The sequence below is a fragment of the Arachis hypogaea genome, chromosome 16 (genome assembly GCF_003086295.3).
Source record: "Arachis hypogaea cultivar Tifrunner chromosome 16, arahy.Tifrunner.gnm2.J5K5, whole genome shotgun sequence".
NCBI classification, from domain to species: domain Eukaryota; kingdom Viridiplantae; phylum Streptophyta; class Magnoliopsida; order Fabales; family Fabaceae; genus Arachis; species Arachis hypogaea.
This window is the reverse complement of record NC_092051.1, coordinates 31,661,142-31,671,758: the sequence shown is the minus strand read 5'-3', so window position 1 is coordinate 31,671,758 and position 10,617 is coordinate 31,661,142. Positions and strand designations below refer to the sequence as shown.

Below are 10,617 nucleotides of genomic sequence, written 5' to 3'. Positions count from 1 at the left end.
TCATCAGAGCCCATGAATGGCATAAGGAGGTTTAATGGAATCTCTATGGTCTCTAGTTGAGCCTCAGATTTCTTTGGTTCCTCAGAGAGAAGCTCCTTATTGATCACTAGACGTCCCAGGAGGTCTTCCTCCTTGGGATTTACGTCCTCCTCTTCCTCTCTAGGTTCAGTCGTGTTGACTATGTCAATGGCCTTGCACTCTCCTTTTGGATTTTCTTCTGTATTGCTTGGGAGAGTACTAGGAGGGATTTTAGTGATCCTTTTACTCAACTGGCCCACTTGTGCCTCCAGATTTCTAATTGAGGACCTTGTTTCATTCATGAAACTTACAGTGGCCTTAGATAGATCAGAGACTAAGTTTGCTAAATTAGATGTATTTTGTTCAGAGTTCTCTGTCTGTTGCTGAGTGGATGATGGAAAAGGTTTACTATTGTTAAACCTATTTCTTCCACCATTATTAAAGCCTTGTTGAGGCTTTTGATCCTTCCATGAGAGATTTGGGTGATTTCTCCATGAGGGATTATAAGTGTTTCCATATGGTTCACCCATATAATTTACCTCTGCTATTGCAGGGTTCTCAGGATCATAAGCTTCTTCTTCAGAAGATGCCTCTTGAGTACTGTTGGATGCAGCTTGCATTCCATTCAGACTTTGAGAAATCATATTGACTTGTTGAGTTAATATTTTGTTCTGAGCCAATATGGCATTCAGAGTATCAATTTCAAGAACTCCCTTCTTCTGAGGCGTCCCATTACTCACAAGATTCCTCTCAGAAGTGTACATGAGATTAGTAACCATGTCAATGAGTTCTTGTGCTTCTGTAGGCGTTTTCTTTAGGTGAATGGATCCACCTGCAGAAGTATCCAATGACATCTTTGATAGCTCAGATAAACCATCATAGAATATATCCAAGATGGTCCGTTCTGAAAGCATGTCAGAAGGACACTTTTTGGTCAGTTGCTTGTATCTCTCCCAAGCTTCATAGAGGGATTCACCTTCTTTCTGTCTGAAGGTTTGAACATCCACTCTAAGCTTACTAAGCTTTTGAGGAGGAAAGAACTTGGCTAAGAAAGCCATGACCAGCTTATCCCAAGAGTTCAGGCTATCTTTGGGTTGAGAATCCAACCATATTCTAGCTCTGTCTCTCACGGCAAAAGGGAAAAGCATGAGCCTGTAGACTTCAGGATCTACTCCATTGGTCTTAATAGTATCACAGATCTGCAAGAATTCAGTTAAGAACTGAAAGGGATCTTCAGATGGAAGTCCATAAAACTTACAGTTTTGTTGCATCAGAGAAACTAGTTGAGGTTTAAGCTCAAAATTGTTTGCTCCAATGGTAGGGATGGAGATGCTTCTTCCATGTAAATTGGAATTAGGTGCAGTAAAGTCACCAAGCATCCTCCTTGCATTATTATTATTTTCGGCTGCCATCTCCTCTTCCTGTTCGAAAATTTCTGAAAGGTGCTTGCTGGATTGTTGTAATTTAGCTTCTCTTAGTTTCCTCTTCAGAGTCCTTTCAGGTTCAGGGTCTGCTTCAACAAGAATATTCTTGTCCTTGCTCCTGCTCATATGAAAAAGAGAGAACAAAAAAATAATAATAATAATAGGGATCCTTTTTGCCCAGGTATAGAGGTCCCTGTGTGAGTAGAAGAAAAGAAGAAGAGAAAATCTGAACTCAGAGAGAGAGGGGGTTCGGATTTTTGGTGAGTGAGGAAGAGGATTTTCGAAAATAATTTTTGAAAAAGAGTTAGTGATTTTCGAAAATAGTTTTTGAAAAAGGTTAGTAATTTTCGAGAATTAAAATAAAAAATTAAAATAATTAGTTAATTAAAAAGAAATTTTGAAAAAGAGGGAAGATATTTTCGAAAATTAGAGAGAGAGAGAGAGTTAGTTAGGTAGTTTTGAAAAAGATAAGAAACAAACAAAAAGTTAGTTAGTTAGTTGAAACAAATTTTGAAAATCAATTTTTGAAAAGATAAGAAGATAAGAAGTTTAGAAAAGATATTTTAAAATCAAATTTTTGAAAAAGATATGATTTTAAAAAAGATAAGATAAAAAGATATTTTTGAAAAGATATGATTGAAATTAGTTTTGAAAAAGATTTGAATTTTAAAATCACAAATAATGACTTGACTCACAAGAAATCACAAGATATGATTCTAGAACTTAAAGTTTGAATCTTTCTTAACAAGTAAGTAACAAACTTGAAATTTTTGAATCAAAACATTAATTGATGATATTTTCGAAAATTATGTGATAAAGATAAGAAAAAGATTTTTGAAAAATATTTTTAAAATTTTCGAAAATAACTAAGAAAAATGAAAAAGATTTTATTTTTGAAAAAGATTTTGAAAAAGATAAGAATTTTAAATTGAAAATTTGATTTGACTCATAAAAACAACTAGATTTTAAAAATTTTTGAAAAAGTCAAATCTAATTTTCGAAATTTTAAGAGAGAAAAAGGGGAAGATATTTTTTTGATTTTTGAATTTTTAATGATGAGAGAGAAAAACATGAAAATGATGCAATGCATGAAAATTTTGGATCAAAACAATGAATGCATGCAAGAATGCTATGAATGTCAAGATGAACACCAAGAACACTATGAAGATCATGATGAACATCAAGAACATATTTTTGAAAAATTTTTAATGCAAAGAAAACATGCAAGACACTAAACTTAGAAATCTTTAATGCTTAGGCACTAAGAATTCAAGAATGCATATGAAAAACACCATACAACACAAAACGAGAAAACATCAAGATCAAACAAGAAGACTTACCAAGAACAACTTGAAGATCATGAAGAACACTATGAATGCATGAATTTTTCGAAAATTTTATGCAAACTTTAAAACATGCAATTGACACCAAACTTAAAAACTGACTCAAGACTCAAACAAGAAACATGAAATATTTTTTATTTTTATGATTTTATAATTATTTTTTTTGGATTTTTGTATATTATTTTCGAAAAACATATAGAAAAAAGAAAATAAGGATTTCAAAAGTTTTAATATGAATTCCAAGAATCTTGCTTTTTAGTCTAAAGCTCCAATCTGAGGGTTAGGCATGGCTTAATAGCCAGCCAAGCTTTAGTATGTAACTCAGACATGCCACAGCTGACATTCCAATTAACTTGCCTCTATGCTGATGGTTGGAAGCCCCTATCCAAAAGAATTAGACATGGCTTTACAGCCAGCCAGGCTCCAACATTTTTCATGAAACTCTAGAATTCATTCTTAAAAATTTAGAATAATTTTCGAAAACAGATGAGGAATTTTTTTGAAAGATTTTTTTGAAAACTTTTTGAAAACAAAATAAGAAGAAAATTACCTAATCTGAGCAACATAATGAACCGTCAGTTGTCCAAACTCGAACAATCCCCGGCAACGGCGCCAAAAACTTGGTGCACGAAATTGTGATCTCAGGCAACGGCGCCAAAAACTCTGAATGCACGTCTTAATAAATTGTTTTTCATTCACAACTTCGATACAACTAACCAGCAAGTGCACTGGATCGTCCAAGTAATAAACCTTACGTGAGTAAGGTCGATCCCACGGAGATTGTCGGTATGAAGCAAGCTATGGTCATCTTGTAAATCTCAGTCAGGCGGATATCAAATGGTTATGGAGTTTTCGAATAATAATAATAAATAAACAGAAAATAAAGATAGAAATACTTATGTAATTCATTGGTGAGAATTTCAGATAAGCGTATAGAGATGCTTTCGTTCCTCTGAATCTCTGCTTTCCCACTGTCTTCATCCAATTAGTCCTACTCCTTTCCATGGCAAGCTTTCTGTAAGGGCATCACCGTTGTCAATGGCTACATCCCATCCTCTCTGTGAAAATGATCCAAATGCTCTGTCACGGCATGGCTAATCATCTGGAGGTTCTCGATCATACTGGAATAGGATTTACTATCCTTTTGTGTCTGTCACTACGCCCAGCACTCGCGAGTTTGAAGTTCGTCACAGTCATTCAATCCCAGAATCCTACTTGGAATACCACAGACAAGGTTTAGACTTTCCGGATTCTCATGAATGCCGCCATCTATCTAGCTTATACCACGAAGATTCTGATTAAGAGATCCAAGAGATAATAATCCAATCTAAGGTGGAACGGAAGTGGTTGTCAGACACGCGTTCATGGGGGAATGATAATGATTGTCACATTCATCACATTCATGTTGAAGTGCGAATGAATATCTTAGAAGCGGAATAAGTTGAGTTGAATAGAAAAATAGTAGTACTTTGCATTAATTCATGAGGAACAGCAGAGCTCCACACCTTAATCTATGGAGTGTAGAAACTCTACCGTTAAAAATACATAAGTGAAAGGTTCAGGCATGGCCGAATGGCCAGCCCCCATGATCTAAGAACCCGACGTCCCAAGATGTCAAATACAATAGTAAAAAGTCCTATTTATAATAAACTAGTTACTAGGGTTTACAGAAATAAGTAATTGATGCATAAATCCACTTCTGGGTCCCACTTGGTATGTGCTTGGGCTGAGCTTGAATGTTACACGTGCAGAGGTCCTTCTTGGAGTTGAACGCCAGTTTGTAACGTATTTCTGGTGTTCAACTCTGGCTTGTAACGTGTTTTTGGCGTTTAACTCCAGACAGCAGCGTAGAATTGGCGTTCAACGCCCTTTTACATCGTCTAAACTCGGCCAAAGTATGGAGTATTATATATTTCTGGAAAGCCCTGGATGTCTACTTTCCAACACAATTGGAAGCGCGCCATTTTGAGTTCTGTAGCTCCAGAAAATCCACTTTGATTGCAGGGAGGTCAGAATCCAACAGCATCAGCAGTCCTTCTTCAACCTCTGAATCTGATTTTTGCTCAAGTCCCTCAATTTCAGCCAGAAAATACCTGAAATCACAGAAAAATACACAAACTCATAGTAAAGTCCAGAAATGTGAATTTAACATAAAAACTAATGAAAACATCCCTAAAAGTAACTAGATTCTACTAAAAATATACTAAAAATAATGCCAAAAAGCGTATAAATTATCCGCTCATCATTAGGCTATCCCAGCACCATTTTTTGCCTGTGCGACAGGGCTGGGGTGGTGTTCGAAGATGAAAACCCCGAATGAATAAAAGTTGGTATCCCAATTACTGTCCGGCGTATGCATGCTGTTGCATCTCCCCTACCTCAACGAAGGATAAGAAAGAGAGTAGCCCATCAAGCTATAGAAGGGCAAAACCCATAGGAGCAAGCCGCAGCCACCTTGAACATGCACCAATTACAAGAAGCCATTGATGGCTTATCTAGGCAATATTGGGAGAATCAAGAGGCACAGAAGGAGCTCCAACTACAAATGATGGATCGCCAAGAAGAATCATTCTCTAGATGGACGAATCAACAGGGGGAGTGGCAAAAGCAGATGATGGAACAACAATTGGAACAAGGGAAACAATGGGGTGAATCCTTCCACAGGTTAGAACAAAGGCAGGATCAACAACAAGAGGCCATCCAAAAGCTAATCAACATCCAAGCACATCAAGGTGCACACATACATGAAATGCATCAGAAACAATTAGAACAGGCAGAACTCTTTGACGAATACAGGGCATTTTCAAAAGGAGTTTACATGAACCAGACTGGACATCATGTGAACACTCAGGCCAGACTCGGCTACTTAGTCGGACAACTGCCTATACTGCATCCGGGAATCACAAGCTATGAAAAAGTGAAGGATGAATTAGTGCAACAAGAAAGAGAGAGGGTAGAAAAGAGTCATGAATCAGTAAGGAAGGCACTTGAGGATTGGAAAAAAGCTAGACTGGCACGAATGCAAGGAAACACAAGTGGACACAAAGGGGACAAACAAGAGGGAGAGCATGAGCAACCCCATGAGTAAAAGGTGGTGGAGTTCCCTTATTGTCCCATCTTTTTCAAGTTTTAAATAAGAAAAATCATGTATGAAATAGAACATGCTTCCATGGTAGTTTAGGATTTTCAATTCTGTCTTTAGTATTTTCCTTGCTTTTGTCATATGTGTGCTGGTTCAAGTTACCTATTTTTATCTGCATCTTGCTTATTGCATGTTTGTCCTTTTAAGCCAAATAAAAAGAGATGTTATGAAAGACCAGAGTGATGTTCAAGTTGTGGAGTAGATCCTTAAATTTGTGGTGTAGTAATCACTTAGCTAAGTTGGTTCACCAACAAGGTAGGAAGGCAACTATCTGTCCTGAATCATATGCTTGAAACACACCCCATGAGACTAGCTAAATAACAAGATCCTAATAAGAAAAAGGAAAAGAACAATAAGAGTTGAAAAAGAAAGAAAAGTAATAAGAAATAAGGCTAGGCACCAAGGGCTTGAATCTTGAGGAATATGTCTGTGGTGCTCTTGTACCAAGGATCTGCTTGGATGAATAAGTTCTTAGGAGTGCTTCATCACTTGGTAACTTGGGTTAACTAACCCGGGATTATCAACTGAAAATCCACTATCAAGAGCAACCTTGCTACAGAACATTTAGTAACCCAAAGAGGTGCTGGACACCAAGGCCTCAAGGAAAGAAAATAACAAACCATGTGCCTGTGGTGTGCATGTATGGGGGAGAGAGACTTGAGGGAGTAAGTCCTTAGGGGTGTTTCAACACCTAGCACCTTGAACCAACTAGTTTGGGAGTGTTGGCTAAAAGCTTATCTTAAAGAGTCGTCCCCTCACAGAACACTTAGCTTAAGGATGCAATAAACCGTGGAAAGACAAGGGGATCAATAAATAAAAGTCTCAAAGGGTGCAATCGAGTGAGTATTCCAGGGCATGATAAAGGTCTGAAAGCCAGTAAAAGAATGAACCTAAGTTGCTATGCATGAAACCCCATAAAACCAAGGATATGACTTCCACAATAATGATTCATTCCTCTTGACAATTCATTCATCATTCTCATGTTTCAGTACTTGCTTAGGGACAAGCAAGCTTTAAGTTTGGTGTTGTGATGTCAGGGATTTTGGCCAGTTTCACTGACCTTTTCTTTATTGTTTTAGGGTAATTTCATGCATTTTCTTAGGAATTCAGCAAGTTCTGGGTAGATAATCACTTACATCTTGATTCAAGCAAACATCATGAATTTGTACATCATTTTATGAGAATTATGCAGGAATTGAATGATAAAATAGATGATGCATGATATCATAACTTGGATTAGAGCTTTGATGCATTGTATTTGCTTGATTTCAGGACAAAGGAAGCAAGGAAGAACCACGTTAGCAGCCACGTTAATCTAATTAACGTGACCACTAACATGGAATGGGCATACACTTGCAACGTTAGTGAGAAAAGTGATCCCCAATAACGCCTTCGAAACCATCGTGGCCCACGTTAATTGCCACATTAACTACATTAACGTGGTAGTTAACGTGGAGAAAAAGGAAGCTCCAGCGTTAGTGGTAAAAGTGAATACCACAAACGCTCCCAATTGGCAATTTGCTACGTTAAGAGTCACATTAACTCAGTTAATGTGAACTCTAACGTGGAGAGGAAAGACAATGCCAACGTTAGTAACACTCACCTTTGTCACTAACGTTGGACTAAGCCCAATTGGCTACGTTAAGAGTCACGTTAACTACATTACCGTAAACTCTAACGTGGGAAGAGCAAGGAATCGCCAACGTTAGTGACACTCACCTTTGTCACTAACGTTGGAACAAGCCACTATGAGCCATGTTAGTTGCCACGTTAATTACATTAACGTGGAAGCTAACGTGGAGGAAAGAATTGATGAGCCAACGTTAGTGACACTCATCTTTGTCACTAACGTTGGAGAAGGCAATCACCACCACGTTAGTGGCCACATTAAGATAATTAACATGGGGCACTAACGTGAGAAGGGGTGTTTGGAGCGTTAGTGACAAAGGTAAGTGTCACTAACGCTCTCGAAGTTGAGGCATACCCACGTTAAGAGTCACGTTAGCTACACTAACGTGGACTCTAACGTAGGAAAGAAGGGGCTAAGGGCAACGTTATTGGCAAAGGTAAACGCCAATAACGCTCGCGATGGATCAAGAGGCAACGTTAGTGGTCACGTTAGTGCCACTAACGTTGAAGTTAACGTAACTCATCTTGGGCTAGGAATGTTAGTGCAAAAGGTGATTGTCACTAACGTTCTCGAACCCACATTTTCACTTAACGTTAACGCCACTAACGTCCTAGCCAAAGTCCATGCCTACTTCACACTTTCTCTGCAAGTAAAGCTGAGCCCACTGAAGATTCAAAACTGCTTCAACTCAAGATCCAAAGGCCCATATCCAAGACTTGAAGAGCCAACTAGAAGATCAGAAGAGTAGTATATATAGGAGTAGTTTTGAACTAGAGAAGAGTTTTTGGGGATTGAGAGGAATACTCTCTGTAGAATTTTACTTTCTCTGCAACTTCTAGTTTTACTTCAGAATGTACTCTCCATCTTTGCTTTCCATTCCCAGAGCCATGAACAACTAAACCCCTTTCATTGGGTTAGGGAGCTCTGTTGTAATTTGATGGATCAATAATAGTTTTCATTATTCTTCTTCTTTCTTTTCTCTTGATTTTACTTGAAAGCTTTCAATCTTCATCCAATTGGATAGTTGTCTTGGAAAAGAAACTATTCATACTTGGATCTCTTCTGAACCTTGGAAGAGGAATGAAGAGATCATGCTAGAAATGCTTTCTCATGTTGGACCAAATTGGGGTTTGGGCAGATATGGTAACATATAATTCTCCCAATACTTTGATTTGGAAATACATGTGGTATAAACAGTGACCACACTTCATCTCTTCTCATGAGCAATTAGACCAAGGAATTAGCTATTGATCAAGATTTGAGAGATTGAGTTACCAAGGAATTAGAATTCAATCACTTAAGATTGCCAAGGATATCAATGAATGCATTAATTGAGGAAGAGATGAAAATGAACTTGATCCGGAGAATACAACATCTCCTAAGCCCAATGAATTCCTCATCTCTGATCTTACCCATTCTCTTTAGTTTCTGCCATTTACTTTCATGCTAAACTCCCTTTCCCCATTTAAGATTCTGTAATTTACTTTCCGTCATTTATTTTCAGCTCTTTATTTCCAGCATTTACATTTTCTGCTATTTACTTTTCCGCCATTTAATTTCCTGCAACTCTCAAACCAAATTCTGCTTAGCTCAACTAGAACATTCCTCCAATTAAAGTTGCTTGACCAATCAATCCCTGTGGGATTCGACCTCATTCTTTTGTGAGTTATTACTTGACGACAATTCGGTATACTTGCCGAGGGAGATTTGTTAAGAGACAAGTTTCCGTGCATCACTTATTCAATATTACTAATGCCTCACTATATTTGAAACTAAGTTTAGGGTCTTAAAGATTAAAAATAGAGATTTAGAAGTTTGAAATCATGTTTAAATGACAAAAATAAAATGTGTTCAAAAATAGGATCCCGCATACGCGGGAACGTCTGGACAGAACTTAACGCCCACATCGCGTCTGTGTGTGTCGCGTACGCATGCCCCTCAGTAATGGTAAAAAGCTGCTAAGTGCTGAAAAGTACATTTACACACCAAACTTTCGACGAGCACAACTTTTTCGTTAAAATCATTTTTGGTGTGTTCTTTGAACAGCGTAAACTTCACGGAGCAATTTTCATTCAAAATAAGTTTCGAGAAGTTTGGGAGTCCAGAAGCCGAGTTATGGCCCGCCGAAGTTTTGTCAAAAATCAATTTTTCTCAAAATTCACCAACCTTTATTTTTACCAAGTTTTCAACTCAATACCAATGCATTATTCCTTAAAACAACACTCACCATATCTAGAACAGGTATACTACCATTCCATTGCCTTCCCATCGCATGAATTACTCATTTTTATCAATTTCCTACTCCATACAACCCAAGATCAAACAAGATTACTCATCATTATGCATTATCATCATCAAACTCCAAACTCATCAAATAACAAAATCATCATTCATCAATCTATTCTCAATATAATTCCACATTACATCAAGATTACTAAGTATTAACATATTCACACATTTCCCACCTATCCTATGGTCATCTAACCTATGTTTTCACGAAACATTATATATTATCTTCGAGAAACCGAAACCATACCTTGGCTGATTCCTCCCTAAGCCCGGAACACCACAAACACCACCATCCCACCGACGTCCCAAATGCCAAAATACACACCGACAACAACTCAGCCTTCAAGGTCCAAAATCAAGCTTTCAATACCACCAATTTGGTTCCAAATCACATATTTACAATCTAATTCCATACCAACATTACTAAAATCAATATAGGATTTACTAATTTAACAATTTTACAAGGGTTATAGGTTTCTCACTTTACCAACAAGAGTTTGGGACAGGACCCGACAAGCCCATAAAGCTAGTTCGAACCTAAATACCGAAATTCAACACAATCTCAACACAATGGCTTCAAGATTTTGAAAAAGAAGGGGTGAGCAGGTGGAAAAGAAATTGAGGCTTACCTTCCAAATTGTTTGGTGAGTTTTGTAGAGCTCGACGCGGTGATCGTGTGGCCATAAATGGTGCAGCGATCGGAACTCCAGATTGAAAGTCATAATGAGAGGAAATTGAATCAAGGGTTTGCTTATGCTTGCTTCTCCCCCT

At 37.7% G+C, this 10,617-nt stretch overlaps 1 non-coding gene across 1 annotated transcript; it reads left to right on the top strand.

The window, feature by feature from the left end:
* Positions 1–926: 926 nt before the first annotated feature.
* Positions 927–1,034, top strand: LOC112760824 (small nucleolar RNA R71). The gene has a single exon (XR_003181245.1). It is a non-coding gene; the product is annotated as a small nucleolar RNA R71 (small nucleolar RNA).
* The last annotated feature ends 9,583 nt before the right edge of the window (positions 1,035–10,617 follow it).